An 18,945-nucleotide genomic window follows, 5' to 3' on the forward strand; every position below is an offset into this window, starting at 1 on the left:
CTTACGTGTATTCATCTTGGTGTCTGCAAGAGGTACTGTTTTGGACGCCATGGTGTGCTGCCGAGGTCACTCCTGTAGGAGGGAGGTGACGGTGGCTGACAACCTCTGAAATCTCCCCCAGCTGAAGACAGCATACCTCGCCCAAGATCATGCTCCCTCCCAGGTGAACACATCCTCCAGTGACTCCTCAGGGTGGGGTGGAGAGGCCAGGCACCCTTGCTTCAGGGTGGGGCATCTTTGAAGGGCCAGCCCACTCCAGAGCTCCCCTTGGGGTCGGCTGAGGCTGTTGTTGAAACTGCCTCAGAGTTCAGCTCCTGCCTCTTTCCAATCCGGCTTCCTCCTCTCCTCTACAAGTTGCTTCCAAGGGTAAAACCCCCAAAGCACCCTGCACACAAATCTCCATCTCAGAGCCTGCTTCCTGCGCAACTCCTCTGAAGACAAGTGTGTCTTTTCAGCAGCGAGATTCTGAAGGTGAGCCGCCTCCCCGACCGTATCCCACACCTCAAGGTCTATGTCAATCTCTGGGCGTCGCAGGTCTCTAGTATTTGAACTGTTAAGTCCCATTCTGATATCATCAAAAACTGCTTTATACACACTCTGATCTGACGATAAATATGAGAAGATAAAAGCTGAGTTTGGTGAGCGATGGCCCACAGCCGAGGAACCGTGACGCAAGGCTGTCCTTGGATACCCTCTCCATCTCCCTCCCTCCCGCTCCTGGACTTGTCGTCCCTGGCTCCAGTTCTGGCTCTCCCCCTTCTCCCTTCCTCTTTCTCTATTCTTTCCATCTCCATTTCCTTTCACCCCTCACTCATCTCTCTCCCAAAGTTAATATATTTCTTAATTTCCTAAACAACATTATTCTCCCTTTCCCTGCTTTCAGCTCCCCCTTCTCTAGAGTACCATCTCTCCCTGCTTCTGTGCACGTAGTTCAGAGGATGTGTGTCCTTCTCAGATCTGAATATGAGTGTGCAAGCCAGGCCTGATCAATACACGTTTCACATTCTTTGTCGATAATGATTGTTTTTTGGTATGGCCACGTGGCCTAAATGACTGCGGCCATCAAAACTGCAAATTTTAGTTTTCTGAATTGACAAGGAAAAGATTTGCTTTCTTAAGAATAAGGGTACAATAAGGTCACACACCTACAACTATCTGATCTTCAAGAAAATTGCCAAGCAATGGGGAAAGGACTCCCCTTTCCCCAATAAATGATGCTGGGATAACCAGCTAGCCATATGCAGAAAATTGAAACTGGACCCTTTCCTTCCACTGCAGAGAAAAATTCACTCAAGATGGATGAAAGACTTAAATGTAAAACTCACAACTATCAAAACCCAGGAAGAAAACCTAGGCAGTACCATTCAGGACATAGGCACAGCAAAGATTTCATGATGAAGACATCAAAAGCAATTGTGACAAAAGCAAAAATTGACCAATGGGATCTATTAAACTAATAGATCTTCTGCACAGCAAAAGAAACTACCAGCAGAGTAAACAGACAACCTACGGAATGGGAGAAAATTTTTGTAACAATACATTCGACAAAGGCCTAATATCCAGCATTCATAAGGAACTTAAACAAATTTAGAAGAAAAACAACAAGCAACCCCATTAAAAAAGTGGGCAAAGGACATGAACAGACATTATTTTATTTTATTTAAGTTCTGGGATACATGTGCATGTTTGTTACATAGGTAAACGTGTGCCATGGTGGTTTGCTGCACCTATCAGCCCATTGCCTAGATATTAAGCTGGACATGCATTAGCTATTTTTCCTGATGCTCTCCCCCTCCCCGCCCTCCTCTGACAGGCCCCAGTTGTGTTGTTCCCCTCTCTTTGTCCATGTATTCTCATGAACAGACACTTTTCCAAAGAAGACATACATGCAGCCAACATGCATATGAAAAAAGCTCAACATCACTGATCACTAGAGAAATGCAAATCAAAACCACAACGAGAGGCCATCTCATACCAGTCAGAATGGCTACTATCAAAAAGTCAAAAATTACCAGATGCTGGAGAGATTGTGGAGAAATAGGAATGCTTACACACTGTTGGTGGAAATGTAAATTAGTTCAACCATTGTGGAAAACAGTGTGATGATTCCTCAAAGAACTAAAAACAAAACTACTATTTGACCCAGAAATCCCATTACTAGGTATATACACAGATAAATGTAAATTGTTCTATTATAATGACTCATGCACATGAATGTTCATTGCAGCACTATTCACAAAAGCAAAGACATGGAATCAACCTAAACAACCATCAGTGAAAGACTGGATAAAGAAAATGTGGTATATACACACCATGAAAGAACAATATCATGTCCTTTGCAGCAACATGGATAGAGCTGGAGGCCATTATCCTTAGCAAACTAATGCAGAAACAGAAAACCAAATGCCGCATATTCACACTTATAAGTGGGGGCTAAATGATGAGAATACATGGACACAAAGAGGGGAACAACACACACTGGGGCCTATGGGAGGGTGGAGTGTGGGTGGAAGGAGAGAATCAAGAAAAATAACTAACGAATACTAGGCTTAATACCCAAGTGACTGAATCATCTCCACAACAAACCCCCAAGATACAAGTTTACCTATCCTGCACATGTACCCCTGAACTCAAAATCAAATTAAGTTAAATTTTATAAAAAGGTACTAGACTGTAAGCCTCTAGATTCTGGGGACTGTCTTTTCACTGCCTTGTATGTTTGTCTGAGACTGAAGCTAAGCTAAAGGAAAGGGAGATGAAGGGGAGAGGTGAAATTATAATCTCATCCCATGAACCCCTGGATCCAGCTGTGCCTGAAGCCCCTCCCTCTGAATTTTCCAGGTCATGGGTCCATTAAGCCAGCATGGGTTGGACTTCTGTCACCTCCATCTTAAAGCCCTGGAGTTCACCCAGATAAACCACCCATAGTCACAGTTCACAGTATCACCTCCATTGGCAATTTGTATTCTTACTTGTTGCAGGTCAGGTTCCCAAGTAGCAGACGCTGAGATGCATTTATGTGCAGGAAGTTATTGGGATAAACCTCTGCAGGGGAATGAAGGACGTAGAACAAGGTAGAGGGAAAAATCAGACTGTGATGCCGGTGCAGCAAAGTCCTCAGTGTATCCCCGGGCAGGTGTAGACCTGAGGTGTCCCTGCAGGGTTACTCCAAATTGGTACCAGGGGCTGGGACTTTATACAGCTCTACCAGTCGCTGGCTCAGAAAAGGGAGGGAAGCTTGAGCAAGGTGGCTCCCTGCTGTTGAGGGCAAGTGCAAAAGAGGGGCTCAGGTGATAGGCGTTGGTTCTCAATGCTTCTAGCAGCTGGTGGATGTAGGGGGATTTGAGAACCAGAGTACTGAGCTGGTGGAACTGGGTGGTCACAAAGCCACTCACCCATGGTACGCTGAGTCCTTGAGGGCACACAGAAGGGGGCACTGTTAGAGAGGATGTGGTGTGACTTGGTTAGCCCTTCCATCCCTAATTCCTAGGAATATCAGGTATCCCTGCAGAATATTGATGTCAGGCTTTTTGCAACAGGTGTTGTGCACTGTACCCTCCAGAACTGTGCATCTCAGCCTCCCTGCTAATTCTTATGCAGAAACACTCTGGCGTATTCATTCAAAGATACTTATGGAGAATACGATGTCTCAGGAATTGGGTCATAGCAGGAATGAGAGAGACAAGATCTCTGTCCTTATGGGGAATAAAGGCATTAAATCCTTACACACATAACCCATGTTTATTAATTGATGTTTAATGTCCATTTTGTCCCATTAACACTTCTCAAATCTCTGCTCTTGAAGATCTCAGTCCTCCCTACCTCCTGAGCGGAGATGAATGATAAAAATATTCACACCATGCCATGGTGAGGACAGGTGCTGCGTAAAACTGATTAAAAGAGGGAAATTAAGAGCTGCTGTCAAAAATATATTCCAGGCTTTGATTTTTCACAATTTCCCCCTCTCTTACTTAAAGGAGGAAAAAATGCTGCGGTGGTGATTTCTTTATTAGAAACAGCAATTGTGCCTGCCAAGTTTTAATCAACTCGCCTGGCCGTGAGACCCGGCTGGCATTAACTGTCTTTAGGAAATAAATGCCTCGGATATGGAGCATAGTATTAGCAAGCACACAGCAAAGTCCCCAAGCGGACCACACAGAGCATTATCTAACCATCATTTCAAATCTAAAACAAGCTAATCTGCAGTGTAGAGAATCCTGCTACTCAAACCAGAGTCCCCAGAGCAGAACCTGCCCTTCAGCCCAAACCAACTATCTCTCTGTCTCTCTCCTCTCATCTTCCCTGACACTGGGAAAGTGACTTGGTGGAGTAGAAACAATTGCAGTCACACTCTCAATTTGCTTTTCCAACCACCGTCCAAAACCCAGCACTTTATCCAATTTTTTTTACTGAAGAGGCATTTCTATCTCAGGAAATTGTCTAGGTCAGTCTTCTCACTTCAGTCATTGTAACTGACACTATTATGCAAACATAACTCTTTCATTCAATTCACTTGCTTTCTTTACCAATACATTCATTTTGAAAGGAAGCATTATTACACTACTGTTAAATGAAAACTGGTATCGTTTGCAATAAATAGAAGGGAGCCCTAAACACAACCAATAAGAAAATAAAGCGATGTTATTAATCCTAACTACATACTGCCTGCCGAGGGCTCCGCGTCTGGACTCGTACCCTCCCATGAAGAATAACGTAAGCAAACATGAGGATTTAAAGACATCTTGTATGGAACAAGCGTTTCTCCTTGAGGAAACCAGAATGATGGGGAAAAAAGCTGAAAAGAGGTTAACTTTCTTACCAAAATGTTCATTGCTATCTAAGTGATGTCTGCGCACTGTACAAATTAGCTCACTCTCTTTTGAAGAACACTGGGGTAGTAGTGAAGTTTTCTACATATGCAATAAAATAAATGCACGGTCCTTCCGCAAACCAGAGTGTGTGGTGATGTGGAAACAGCATCAGGTTCAGGAGACTTTGGTTCCTTGTCGACTCCACCACTAAGGAGCTGAGTGATGCCGGCTTAATCACTTGGCCCATCTGGGTACTATTTATCTGATTTGTTATAATCTGCAAGGTGTCTTTCAGCCTCCAGCAAACAGTGAGTGCTTGACAACAAGAATTATGTCTTATTTATCTATATCTTCAGGATAAGCATGAAATGAGATCGTCTGTGGCGTTTTCAGCGTAGTGCTTGGCTTCGTAGATGCTCAGGAAGTTTCTGCAGAATGAATGCATGAGGGAATATGGCCCACGGACTGTAGTCTATGTCAGACACTTCAGCAAGCACCTCACTCATTAATCTTTTTATTCTTTACAATCATACAGTGTGGTGCCCATTATGTTTGTTTGATGGATGCAGAAACTGAGGCTTAGGCTGGCTAAATGATTTTTTCTTTTCTTTTCTAAGTTATGGGGTATATGTGCAGGTTCGTCACACAGGTAAACTCATGTCACGGGGAGTTGTTGTGCAGATTATTTCATCATCCAGGTACTAAGCCTAGTACCCACTAGTTATTTTTCCTGATCCTCTCCCTCCTCCCACCCTCCACCCTCCAGTAGGCCCCAGTGGGTGCTGTTCCCCTCAGTGTGTCCGTGTGTTCTCATCATTTAGGTCCCACTTATAAGTGAGAACATTCAGACAACTTGATTTTCTGTTCCTGCATTAGTTTGCTAAGAATAATGGAGTCCAGCTCCATCCATATTGCTGCAAAGGACTTGATTCTCGTTCTTTTTCAAAGCTGCACAGTATTTTATGGCATATACATGCTACATTTTCTTTATCCAGTCGGTCATTGGTGAGCATTTACGTTGATTTCAATTTTTTTCAAAGTATATAATAAATAGTGAAGTGTATTTTAAAAACATTCTTATTTTAAAAAACTTTAATCATACAGGAAAAATAGAGGGGCTGATACAATGAACACTTGCCCTGCATGTTAACAGCCATATGAGTTCTACCATGTTTGCTCATCTGATGCTCCAAGCCTAAAGTATTTTGAAGTAATTTACATGAAGCATATTAGTAATTTCTACACTATATTTACTAGTTGTCCCAGTGCCAGTAACGTATCATAAATCAAATATTTTTAAATGCTCAAAAGTAGTGAGACATAGTAGGTGTCCTGGATCTCTCTGAAAGAAAGATAATGCCTCCTGGAATTCCACCCAGGCATCAGTAGTGAATAAGATAACGGTGAAGACTTTGCAGCTCTGCCTTACCTGCAGGCCACCTTCTTGTTTGTTTTTCTTTTATCTTCCGGATAAAGTGAGATTTCATGGTTCACAATGGGAATGGAGTATTGTTAAGAGGGAAGACCCTATGCATTGGCTTTAGGAGCTCCAGAGTTCAAATGTGAGAGCAGTCACCGCATCAGTGTTTGACCTGGGGAAAACTGTGTAAGCGCTTGGACCCTTACCTACTCGATGATATAAATGAAAATAAATCAACTTCTTAGGAATGCTTTGAGAATAAGTTAGGTGATGTTTAGAGCCGTGCTTAGTCCTGCCTGGTGTTAAGGAATGAATAACTAAGGAATGAGTAACCAGCCAGCTCAGCTTCTAATCACCGTGCAGAGTTAGGTAAGGCTGTAGTCTAAGTTTCCACTAAACCCGCCAGACTTTCTGAGCCTGCAGAGCAGGAGTTCTAGGTACTGTGGTGCAACACATATTGACAGCTTCAGAGTTTTGTAGTTCTCTCCTTGGTCAGGCTAGACAGCAATATGGGTACACAGAGTCTCTGCACTTGAGTGTTTACTTGTCCAAATTCAACTTCAGATGGTATCGACCACTGGCTAGTCATTCTCTAAATCATACAACACCAGGAGTGACAGGAGGTGGAAGTCATGTCCCATTTTCCAGTGTCTCATTGTGTGAAAAATCTCAGCACACCAAGTGTGAATCCAGTATGTTAAAATTTGTAAGTTTGATATTGTGTGGTCCTCAGGGAAAGCCAACTACTTCCTCAGGTACACAGACAAAACACAGCAACCCCGACTCCCCAGACAGAAGCAATGGTCTGTTCGGTGCTGGATGACATATGGATATGTTGGATCAGTTTGAAGTGAGTCCGTGGGTCTCGTGATCAAAAGATTTTCAAAAACAATTTTGACTCCAAAAGAGTTTCATTGTGGTTTTGATCTGCATTTCTCTAATGATCAGTGATGAGCTTTTTTCCATATGATTGTTGGCCACATATATGTCTTCTTTTGAAAAGTGTCTTTTCATGTCCTTTGCCCACTTCTGCACGGGTTTTTTTCTCGTAAATTTAAGTTCCTTATAGATGCTGGATATTAGACCTTTGTCAGATGCACAGTTTGTAAACATTTTCTCCCATTCTGTAGGTTGTCTGTTTACTCTGTTGAGAGTTTCTTTTGGCTGTGCAGAAGCTCTTTAATTAGATCCCATTTGTCAATTGTTGCTTTTGCTGCAATTGCTTTTGGCGTCTTTGTCATGAAATCTTTGCTGTGCCTGTGTCCTGAATGGTATTGCCTAGGTTTTCTTCCAGAGTTTTTATAGTTTTGGGTTTTACATTTAAGTCTTGAATCCATCTTGAGTGAATTTTTGTACAAACCCCCATGTCGTAAGTTTATCTATGAAACAAACCTGTACTTGCACCCCTGAACTTAAAATAAAAGTTTTAAAAAAGAGTTTCAGTGATGCTTGGATTTCATAGTCTAATCCCATGTAAGTGAAGAGGCTACATGAAATTTCAAGTAAGAGTAAAATGCACTCTAGTTTCAAAAGAAAAAAACAAGCAGTACTCTGCTTCAAAAAATATTGACATTTATGTGCTATTGGCAGCAACAGCTGTGAAACCAGGATTTGCAAGTTTGTTGGCATCCCTGCAACAGGGTCCCCATGAGAGCCCATTCAGGCAATCACTGAGCACCCAGAAGGGCATTTCAGCAACCAAAAGTTTCCATCGCTTCTTTTTTTTTTTTTTTTTTTTTTTTTTTTGAGACAGAGTCTCACTCTGTCGCCCAGGCTGGAGTGCAGTGCTGCAATCTCAGCTCGCTGCAACTTCTGCCTCTCGGGTTCAAGCAATTCTCTGCCTCAGCCTCCCGAGTAGCTGGGATTACAGGTGCCTGCCACCACACCTGGCTAATTTTTGTATTTTTAGTAAAGACAGGGTTTCACCATCTTGGCCAGGCTTGTCTAGAACTCCTGACCTCATGATCCACCCTCCTCAGCCTCCCAAAGTGCTGGGATTACAGGCATGAGCCACCGCGCCCGGCCAATTTTCATCACTTCTTATGAGGCCTCCTTGGGCTCTGGAAGTGTGACGTCTCTTCCTTCCTGATGCACTGAAATCCAAATGACGGTGCTGCCCTCTCAGAAATGCTCAATTCATGGGCTTCCTACAATGTGAAGCTTGGCTAAGGTAAATAAAATGCACAGATGCTAGAAAAGAGTTTTTAAAAAATATACAACAGAAACAAATCTGCCAGAATTTACCCAGCTGGCAAGTTAGAACTCTGATAAGCAGGCATTAATCATGGTAGATGAGTCGCTAAAGCCTAGATCTGTGCAACTGCATAGCTGCACCCCTACACGTGTCTTGCTTTCTCATGTGAACATTTTGCTGTATATCTGGTTCCTGCAGAATGAGCATTAGTTACAGTGACTAGATGCTTTATACAGAAGTTTGGGTAGCAATCACAGGGAAATAAATCATGTAAATTAATGAAATGTTGAAAAATAGAACTAGTATGTGGATACTAAGCAAAAAATCTCATGATAAAATATGTAAAGCCAAAGACTAAATTTGAATAATAAAGCAGAGGTAAAATGGATTTATTAAAGATGTCAAGAACTAAAAACCTGACCACAGAGGCATGCCCAAATTGAGGTTATTCTCATGTGACAAGAAATCCAGAGAAAAGACAGCCAGGACTGATATGGCAGCTTCATGATATCAACAGAAACCCAGGCAGGAGGAAAGGGCAAAGGCAGAAAGAGTATGCCACTGAAAACTATCCCTCTAGAAGCCTCACCTAGAAAATTCCACCTGCACTTGATTGGCAAGAACTGGGTCACACGGCTATACTAGCTGCAAAGGAACCTGGAAGTTGTTTTACCTGGGAGCATTGCTACCTCTTACAGTGAGTAAGGATGAAGGGCAGAAAAGATGGTGGGTAGGCAAGTAGCAATCTGCCATAGAGACATAAAGCCCAGGATACACAGGACATCTTGAATCTGGGTTCCTGGAGGTCAGTTTAAAGAGACGAAATGCTATTTCTAAGCCTTGGTGAATTTTTCCTGGCTCCTCATCTCTGAGACACCATGCAGGAATCATGATAGATGATACCTTTACACCGTTCCATTTGGCCCACTTTACAGAACAGTGAAGAGAATGATTGGATTTTGCCTGAGAAAAGGGCAGTGCGTAATAGCGCCTGTCTTGGAAAAAATAAATAGCATGCCAAACACTGGAAGAAAGGCATTTCTCTGCTAATTATGAGGACCACTATGAACGTACTTGGGTTTGACAGATTGAGAACCAAACATTTCAAACCTGCTTTCTAGTTGATCAGTAAAACCTGGAAGCCATCTCTGAAAAAGTAGCTGCTGTTTCATCTTCCGTGTTTACAAAGTGATTCGGCTCACATTCCTTCCTCTTAGTTTTAGTGAATGTTGACTTAATTCTTGCAAGGGGCTTCATCCCTGTCACACCTCATCAGTGATACTCTGGGAGCCAAGTCTACAACTGAGGGTCCCTGTCAATGTACAGGTAAATTAAGGGGGTTACCAGGTCAGCACTAACATTGTCCTAATGTGAACATCCTGGGAATTCATAATTTGATAATTGTTCTTTTTCTAAAACCTTTGTTGATCCATGGCTTCTGGTGAGAGTATTTTTAAAAGAAAGGAAGAAAAAAAGAAGAAAAGAAAGAAGAAAGGAGGGGAGAGGGAGAGACAGAGAAAAGGGTAGGCACAAATTTGCAGATTTTTCTGCCAATTTAGTCTGATTTACCCTTCTCCCTGCACTTTCTTCTTGTGCAATAGTTAAATCAGGTATAACATATAGTTTCTTTCGTAATATTTAAAAATTATCTTTGTATCCCCAATCTTAGTATAAATCCAGACATGTCGTAGATCAGGGGTCCCCAACCCCCGGGGCCATAGACCCATACTGGTTGGTGGCCTGTTAGGAACTGGACCCCACAGCAGGAGGTGAGTGGCAGGCGAGCGAGCCTTACTGCCTGAGCTCTGCCTCCTGTCAGATCAGGGGCAGCATTAGATTCTCATAGGAGCACAAACCCTATTGTGAACTGCGTATGCGAGGGATCTAGGTTGTGCATTCCTTATCATAATCTAATGATAAATGTAGTGTGCTTGAAACAGTCTGAAACCATCACCCACCTCTCTGCAGTCCACGGAAAAATTGTCTTCCAGGAAACCAGTCCCTGGTGCCAAAAAGATTGGGGACCGCTGTTTTAGCTGATCTAAGAAGGCGTGCCTACTAAACGAAGCCCATATCTGCTGGCTTTTGCAGCATGGGCTACTGGCTTCTGCTCAAGGTGTCTCTTTGCCTGGAATTCCCTCCCGCAGGGTCCCATCCTTTCTAAATCCAAACTGCATTCAAAGAAAGGGCTAAGTCTGCTCCTTTCAACTGGAGAGGTCCTTTTCTACTAACAGCACATTTTTTTATATTATTTGGCTACAAATGATGGAAACCTCACACTCTCTGAAGTCAAAAAAGTAATTTATACAGGGATTTATTGACATGTGATGAAAAACTCTAGCAGTGGCTGGACCCAAAGGTTCTGGTTGTATTGAGGATGTGCTGTCTTCTCTCCAACTTCACCTGTGCACGAACGCTGACTGCTGTGGGCAGGCCCCGGCAGCTCCAGGCTCCACCTTCAGTGATCTTGGATCCAAGGACTGAAGATGTCTCTTCTTTGTTTGCTCCCTAACAGTTTTAGAATTGATTCTCATTGTCTCTCCTTGACTTGGCTTGGGTCCTACATTGACTCTTTGCCTCTTGAACTAATCACTGCTACTACTGTGTGTGCATCTGCGTGTTCCTGTGTCTGTGTATGAGTCTGTGTGTGATGTTCTGTTTGGTGTCACCTTGCTCTCACATCTGCCTTAAAACTTGTTTAGTGGCAGTTATCCCTTAACCAGATGAACTGAGAGTAAGAGAAGGATGGTTTTCCAAAGACCAGTTGGAGTTATCTTCTAAAATGGGTACCAGGCAGCAACTACAGCAATGTTCATGTTATGGCACCACTTGGCTTACACCATGTATTATAAATCTCTGTCTAGTTTGATTATCCTTCTGCCCAGAATTTAATTCTTTGAGGTTAGCTTTTGTGTCTCATTGAACTTTGTTTCCTACCGAGTGCTAAGCAGAGTGCACTGAATACTATGCACTTAACTGAATGACAGGTTCAAGCATTGCTATTGAGACTACACTATGGAATTCTGGAAAAGATTAGACTTCAGATTTAGAGGTCTTGGTGTAAGGCACTCCTCTCGGTATCAAAGTTCCATTTCCATGTTAATGGTGTAGAGGGTGTGGCTCAGGTGACAGATGTGGGAACCAAAGCCAACAGGATCAATAATGTCAGAGAGGAAGTCAAGGCAGGGGTTTCTTATTCAGACTTTTCCTTGTGAGAACATCCCATAAGGGGCTGTAACTAGCTTTAAGAAGTCTCCTATTTTTCTTCCAGTTGGGGGATAAAGGAGCTGTCAGATGGTTAAGCTAAGGCATCCAAGACACAATGATACTTTACAGGCAAGTGAACAATATTTTTAACAACATGCAAAACCAAATGGCCCTTGAGTTCATGTGTAAGTCAAGCTTAAGAAGACTTGCATTTGCATTTCAAAACAGTAAGAGGTTTCTTTTCAGAAATCACCTTTTTAGCTGTTGCAGGAGCCAAGGACAGCGGGGTCTACAAAAGAACTGATTCCACCATAAGAGGATTGACTTTCTGTCCGTGTCTCTGCCTCTCATCTCCAGTTTGTCATCACTTAGCTCTGAGCCATCCATAAGTGTCATTACAATCCAAGATGGCAGGCAGTCAGTCTGTTTTCCTTGATGAACTCCATGGCTGTATATCCTGGTAGTGACCTCCCTTCTCTAGTTAAGGACAACCAAATGTAAGTGGAAGAAACCCAACTAATTAACAGTCAACCCGAAGAAAGCTTAAAAAGGGTCCACGAGAAAATCAACACTCATGGTTCAGCCCCGTCTCTCAGGACAACATGTGGTACCTCTGCAGCAGACAGATGCATGTGACCAAAAGCTCAGAGTGTTCACCAATGAATAATTCTGCTGCTGATTCTGGAGGGGAAACTGCATCTATCCAATAAGCATGGTCTTAGGTTCCAGCATTATGAAAGTGTATTCAAAGACAGGCTATAAAGCCATGGGAATAAGACACTCAGAGCATTGAGACAAGAACAACGCCTTAAGGTAGTAGGAATGAGCAGAGCTCTGGAGGTAGACATTCTGGATCCAGACCCCAGCTCCATCATGTACAGGCTTTGCATCCTTGGACAAGGTACTTAACCTTTCTGAGTCTCTATTTCATCAACTTAAATTAAGGATAATCATAGCATTTATCTTATATCATGGTTTTGAACCAAATGAGATGATATATGTAGGATGATAGAGTTACTCTTCTAAAGAACACAGATTTGAGGGGGAAGCACATGTATATAATGTGATTATAATGCAATTTGATGACAAAACATAAATAGTAGTAAAAACATGAAAGAGAATGAAAATAGCTTTGGGAGAGGCATCTGGGGAAGGCTTCTAAGGAGGGCACCATTCACTGGGTATTGTATTATTACCAGGAATTCTCCAAGGACAGAAAGGGAAGGAGGGTACTGTAGATAGGAATTACAGTGTGTGCAAAGGCACGGTGGCTCAGCAGCACATTATGTGTCTTGGAAGAAGCTCAATGTACAGCTGGAGCTTAGAAAGCATAAAAGAGCATGTCTGGAGATGCTGCTTGTAAAATAGGTTTAGACCATATTAGAAGACACCGTGTCTAATAAAAAGGAGGTTAAACTGTGTCCTCTGGGGAGCCAGAGAGTTTTAATACAGGGTTATACACTGACTCCATTTTTTAATTAAAGGACAACCCTACTCTCTATGTGAAGAATAGACTCAAGAGGAGAGACAGTGGAGGCAGGGGGATGATTTAAGTGGCTATTGCAATAATCCAGGCAAGATACAATGGCAGGAGGTGAATAGTTTCAGGAGATGTTAGCAGACAGAACCATGTGACTGGGTGGATGGGCAGGTAGGATATTGGAGAAGTCAAAACAAAACCTTTGAAGTAAAATAAAAAATTCTGTTTTAGACTTTGGTTTTGCCACTTATTAATCGTGTGTGTATATATTACTCTCCCCACTAATGCCATTTCTGAATGTCTAAACTAGAGATAACTTTAGTGGTCCTTTCTCAAGATCACCAATAAGAGTGTATATGAGCACAGTGCCAGGTACATGGACATCATTCAGCAAACGTTACCTGCTGTTACCACCAATTTTATCACTGTTGTCATTATTATTATAATCCAGTGACCATGGCTGAGGAGAGAGAACAGATGGAAGTTGAGTCTCTAGTTCTCCCACTCCTGGTGAAGCTGTCTCCCAGGATGCTATGGCTTGACATTGACCAACCCAAATATCTTCACTTCTTTCTTACCGCTGACTTCCCAGTGTCTGCCAGATTCTTCCAGGGGCAAATGGAGCTGTCCCTCCATGTGGCTCTCATGATGCATGTAGAATAAAAACTGTTCTTTGTTCACAAAATTGACAATCTGAGTTTGTCCCAGAAAAGGGAAGTGGCCAAATCACCAAGCCATAGGTAACCATGTCTTCTTCATCTGCTCTCTTTTACCCATAAACGGCAGATGGAACTGTTTGTTTCTCTATTGATTCCTCATCCACCCAATGGTCCTCCCAGTCCACTCTTGTTTTCTCTCCTCTACGAGCTGCATCTCTCGGGTTCCTGGTTTTGTGCTTCTGGTTGGTTTCAGCCAGAGGAAAATACTAGCAGGATATTAACAGATAAAAGAAAAGAGAGTAGGGAGCATTGTATTAGACTTTTCTCTACTGCTATAAAGAACTACCTGAGACTGGGCAGTTTATAAGTCAGGAAACAACAGGTGCTGGAGAGGATGTGGAGAAATAGGAACACTTTTACACTGTTGGTGGGACTGTAAACTAGTTCGACCATTGTGGAAGTCAGTGTGGCAATTCCTCAGGGATCTAGAACTAGAAATACCATTTGACCCAGCCATCCCATTACTTGGTATATACCCAAATGACTATAAATCATGCTGCTATAAAGACACATGCACACGTATGTTTATTGTGGCACTATTCACAATAGCAAAGACTTGGAACCAACCCAAATGTCCAACAATGACAGACTGGATTAAGAAAATGTGGCACATATACACCATGGAATACTATGCAGCCATAAAAAATGATGAGTTTATGTCCTTTGTAGGGACATGGATGAAGCTGGAAACCATCATTCTCAGCAAACTATGGCAAGGACAAAAAACCAAACACCGCATGTTCTCACTCATAGGTGGGAATTGAACAATGAGAACACATGGACACAGGAAGGGGAACATCACACACCGGGGCCTGTTGTGGGGTAGGGGGGAGGGGGGAGGGATGGCATTAGGAGATATACCTAATGCTAAATGACGAGTTAATGGGTGCAGCACACCAACATGGCACATGTATACATACGTAACAAACCTGCATGTTGTGCACATGTACCCTAAAACTTAAAGTATAATAATAATAATAAAGAAAAAAGGTTTAATTGACTCACAGTTCCACAGGCCATATGTGAAGCATGGCTGGGAGGCCCCAGGAAACTTACAATCATGTCGGAAGGGCAAAGAAAAAGGAAGCATGTCTTACCATGGCAGAGGAGGAGAGAGAAAGAGAGTGAAGAGGGAGGTGCCACACACTTTCAAACAACCAGATCTCAAGAGAACTCACTCACTATCATGAGAACAGCAAGGCGGAAGTCTGATCCCATGATTCAATCACCCCTCAGCAGGTCTCCCCTCCAACACTGGGGATTACAATTTGACATGAGATTGGGGTGGGTACATGGATCCAAACCATATCAGGCATGGATTCCCCACGTCCTCCCTGGTGCATTGCCTGATCTTGGACAGTAGCTGTGCTTCTCCATGGTTAGAGAAACACCTACCCACGGGCACTTCCTCCAGGCCTCCAGCTCTGATGAGCCTCTGATAATATTGTACTCTCCCCTGTCCTTTCAGACACAAAGGAGACAGCTCCTCTAGTCTCTGGTGCCTCAACGTCCCCTCTTGGGTCTTACATGGTGCCCACATCTCTGTAAATGGTCCCTCCACTAAATTTTCCTCTATTCCCTAGCTGAGTGTCTCTTCTCTTCTCTGCTGAGTTCTTGACTGCAACAACAATAAAAGGAGCAAAAGTCTCAGCTGGGCTCACTAATCTTTGGGTGTAAGTCCTCCCTCTCCACTGCAAAGGATATAAAAAATTTAAAATAAACAATAAAAAATGGTGTTGGCCTTTCACAAGCTAGCATTTGCCTATATCAGAGTGGGCAGAGGTTTTTTTTTTGTCTTTTAGATAGAGTTTAAGTTCACTGATAATGATACCATAAGACACAAGCTAAATTTGTTAAGATTTGCTGCTTTTTCTAAGATAAGACCTTCTCAAATGGTTTAATCAGATGTGTCTGGTCTGATAAGGATAATTACACAGTGAGACTGTGGGCATCACACAGAGAGAGATATAGATCTGCAAAAACCGCTAATGAAACTTGGACCTAAGGGGATTTGAACTCACAACCTTACAGCTAGGAATTAAATAGTCCAGGAAATTGGCAGTGGGCTAAACAATGGAATTCAGACAGGGCCCCTAGCAGGTGCTAAATTATTTCCCTGAGCAGGCTCATATTCGGCCGATGCACCGAAGACAGGGAAGGAGCACACACGTAAATCAGCTCTCGATTTCTGACACAGTTTCACCCAGTTGAAGTGGAGAGAGATGACACTCAGCTCACGGGGTGGTATCCAAGACCCATTGAATCTTGGATGTCAGAGCTGGAAGGCATCTCAGAAACCTCAGTCTCCACTCTCTCCATTATACAGAAAAAGAAAAGGCATTTTTCTCAATTACCAAGAAAAATCCTAAGGCTAGCTTTTGCTGAACTAGATTTGGAACATCACATGCTTCCAGAATAAGCACATCAGGGCTCTGTGCTCAGCGGGTTGTAATGGCACCAGGAACACTTCTTCCCTCCTCCCTGAAGGTCTCTGTGACTTTCCCTTCACCTTGGCTCATGGTTAGACCCTGCTTGACTAATGTTCCAGGACGGCTCAGCACTGCACCTGGAAATGAGGGCAGGGTGAGGCCTGGTAATCGCTGGACTTTCATGAGAGGAGCCTGTCTGCAGTGAAAATATCAAGAAAGCATTTGTTTTGTGCAGTCTTCAGGTTTAGAAAATCTTTCCTCTTCTGCGATGATTTCTTTGGACACACTTAACAATGAGTCATGCAAATTCAGTCACTGATCTCTCCAATGTTTATGGAGCTCAGAGAACTTCCCAGGAGTTGTTCTAGGTACTGACGCTATGCAGGTAATGAGACAGACAGAGCCTTTCTCTCCTGAAGCTTCCATTCCAGTGAGCAAGACAGACCATAATAAGATGCGTTCCATTTCAGATGGGAATACTTATTTTGAACAATGAGAAAAGTGGGCCAAGAGGAATTCTAGAGAAGTGGTCAGGAGCAAGCCTCTGTGTTCAAGTTAGTGTTTCTGAATTTTAAGGGATGTAAATATTTGGAATTCAGAAAAGAAAAGGAAATTCCCGGGAATTCTCAAGGATTCACGAAATCATGGGTTATTCGTAAAACATTTTTAATGTCTTTCATATTTTTTACTCACTTTTATGCATGTATAACAGATCGGAAATATTCAATTAAGTTGCATTTACAAATATCTGTAGCCTATAGTGAACAGGCAAACACTGTAAAACACCAGCACGCATTCAAACACAGTAAAACATCAGTTTCTAGAAAACGTCCTATTAGGATTTCATATTAAGATTAGCAGTGATGCATAGAAGCATAGAACTGGGTGTCAAAATTGCCAATTTAGGGACTTACTTGCTTCCAAGGTGTGTCATTTTTGATACATCCTTCCTGGAATGTGTATAAAGTATACTGTGACTGTAAGTGTATTAGCTTTTCTTTTATCAGCAACAATGACTCACTTTTGGCAGCAGACAGAGCCACCAGCAGACGTCATAGTACGGCCACAACTGCAAGCAAGACTGACCCATGAAATCATACGGGTTCTACTTCTACGTGCTCCTGTCCCAGTGACCCCAAATGTTAACTTTGATGCTGGATGCCCTTCTCTGTGTTCCCTGTGCTTGTGTATTCCCGTGATGTCTGTGGATTCTTCTGATCTAGACACATCTCTGTGGATAGTTAAGGTTTCATTCACACTTGAGAACTGCCACACATCTCCTCAGTTTCTCCACTGATTATTTCCAGGATTGGAGATTTGAAAAAGCGGATAAGGTCCTTGAGAAATGTCAGGAAGGGATTCCTGCATAGGAACATGAACTCAGGCTGCCTGGGTCTGAGTAGCAGCTGTGACATCTATTAGAACACACCCGCTTTGTGATGATGGGCTTGTTACCTACCTCTGTGTGACTGTTCTCTCATCCATGAGATGGCATCATAATTAGCACATGTGGCATGAGACTGCAGTAGATTAAATTCTCTAATGTATATAAATGAGTTCTAACTGCGTTGGGCATCCAGTTAGCGCTCAAAAAAATGTTAGCTCCTATTAAAAAGTTTGCATTCGGGAGAGCCAAATACCACATGACGATGGCCAGGGATGGATCTCTGAAGACAGAGTGCTATATATGACATGTTTCTTATGTGTTTCTATGTGTGTGTGTGATTAGTCCTTATGCAATTCAGTTAGTTAATGGCTTAAGGGGATCATCAAGAACTTTTTTTTTCCCACTGGGGCACTGATGGGCACCTTCATTTACAGATGACTGTGGATTTAAAGGCAATCCAGACTGCCAGAGACACAGAAGCCAAAGTGCATCTGGGAAGCAAATGTGTGACTGCACATCACTGGATATCAAGTGTGGATTATGTGGGTTATGCTGATACTGGCAGCCAGAGGTGGACTTTAGTGACCCTTGACATGGGTATAGGTTCCCAGTATGGGTGAGAATCATGGCGGAGCTGGAAGTTTTAATGCTACTCTGCTGATAAGGGTTGAGGGTGGTGGGGGCCACAGTCAACATGAACTATAAAGAGTAGAGGTGCAGAAGGAATGAGCTGGGTGGAGGAGGGGAAGAATAGAAAAATCCACCACAGAGGCTTGCAGCTCAAGAGATCTTACCCAGGGTGAAAGGCTCAGTCCAGGAAGATGACAAGAGCCAGGAGAAGGACCCAGAAAGGGGACTCTGGGAACCAAGCCCAGGTATTCAATTGTACCTGAGAATCTCAGGGGATGCAGATGGCAAAGAACAGGAGTAGAAATGTGGACTGAGAAACCAGACGGAAAGGCTCTGCTAGCCCAGCCGCCTAAGAGGGGAGAGGAAGGGTTTAGTTTGTAGAAAGATGAAGACGGACTGGTATGAAAAACTAAAGAAGACAAAGAGAGCTCAGGAAAACAAGACAGATTAGTTTTCCTTGTATCACATGAATAGACTGATCTAGGATCTCATCATTGTTTTGACTTATTCATCTTCTTACAGGTCTTCACATCAAACTGGAAGACTAGAGAAGCTGAACATATGAGTGAGCTCAGCTAAGAGACCAAGGAAAGAGGAGAAAAGAGGAACCAAGTGATAGGTGATTGAAAGATATGAGTAGGCGGGAAGGTAGGTAGAGAGGTGGGTGG

At 42.9% G+C, this 18,945-nt stretch overlaps 1 protein-coding gene and 1 long non-coding RNA gene across 3 annotated transcripts in view; both read right to left on the reverse strand.

Moving 5' to 3' along the window:
* Window positions 1-18,945, reverse strand: part of TMEM132D (transmembrane protein 132D) — an 818,999-nt gene that overhangs the window by 363,674 nt on the left and 436,380 nt on the right. The window lies entirely within an intron of this gene.
* Window positions 10,711-17,651, reverse strand: LOC129136697 (uncharacterized). The gene is made up of 3 exons (XR_008538608.2): window positions 17,175-17,651; window positions 13,514-14,037; window positions 10,711-12,109 (listed from the first exon to the last, which is right to left on the reverse strand). It is a non-coding gene; the product is annotated as an uncharacterized LOC129136697 (long non-coding RNA).

This window comes from Pan troglodytes, chromosome 10, assembly GCF_028858775.2.
Source record: "Pan troglodytes isolate AG18354 chromosome 10, NHGRI_mPanTro3-v2.0_pri, whole genome shotgun sequence".
NCBI lineage: Eukaryota > Metazoa > Chordata > Mammalia > Primates > Hominidae > Pan > Pan troglodytes.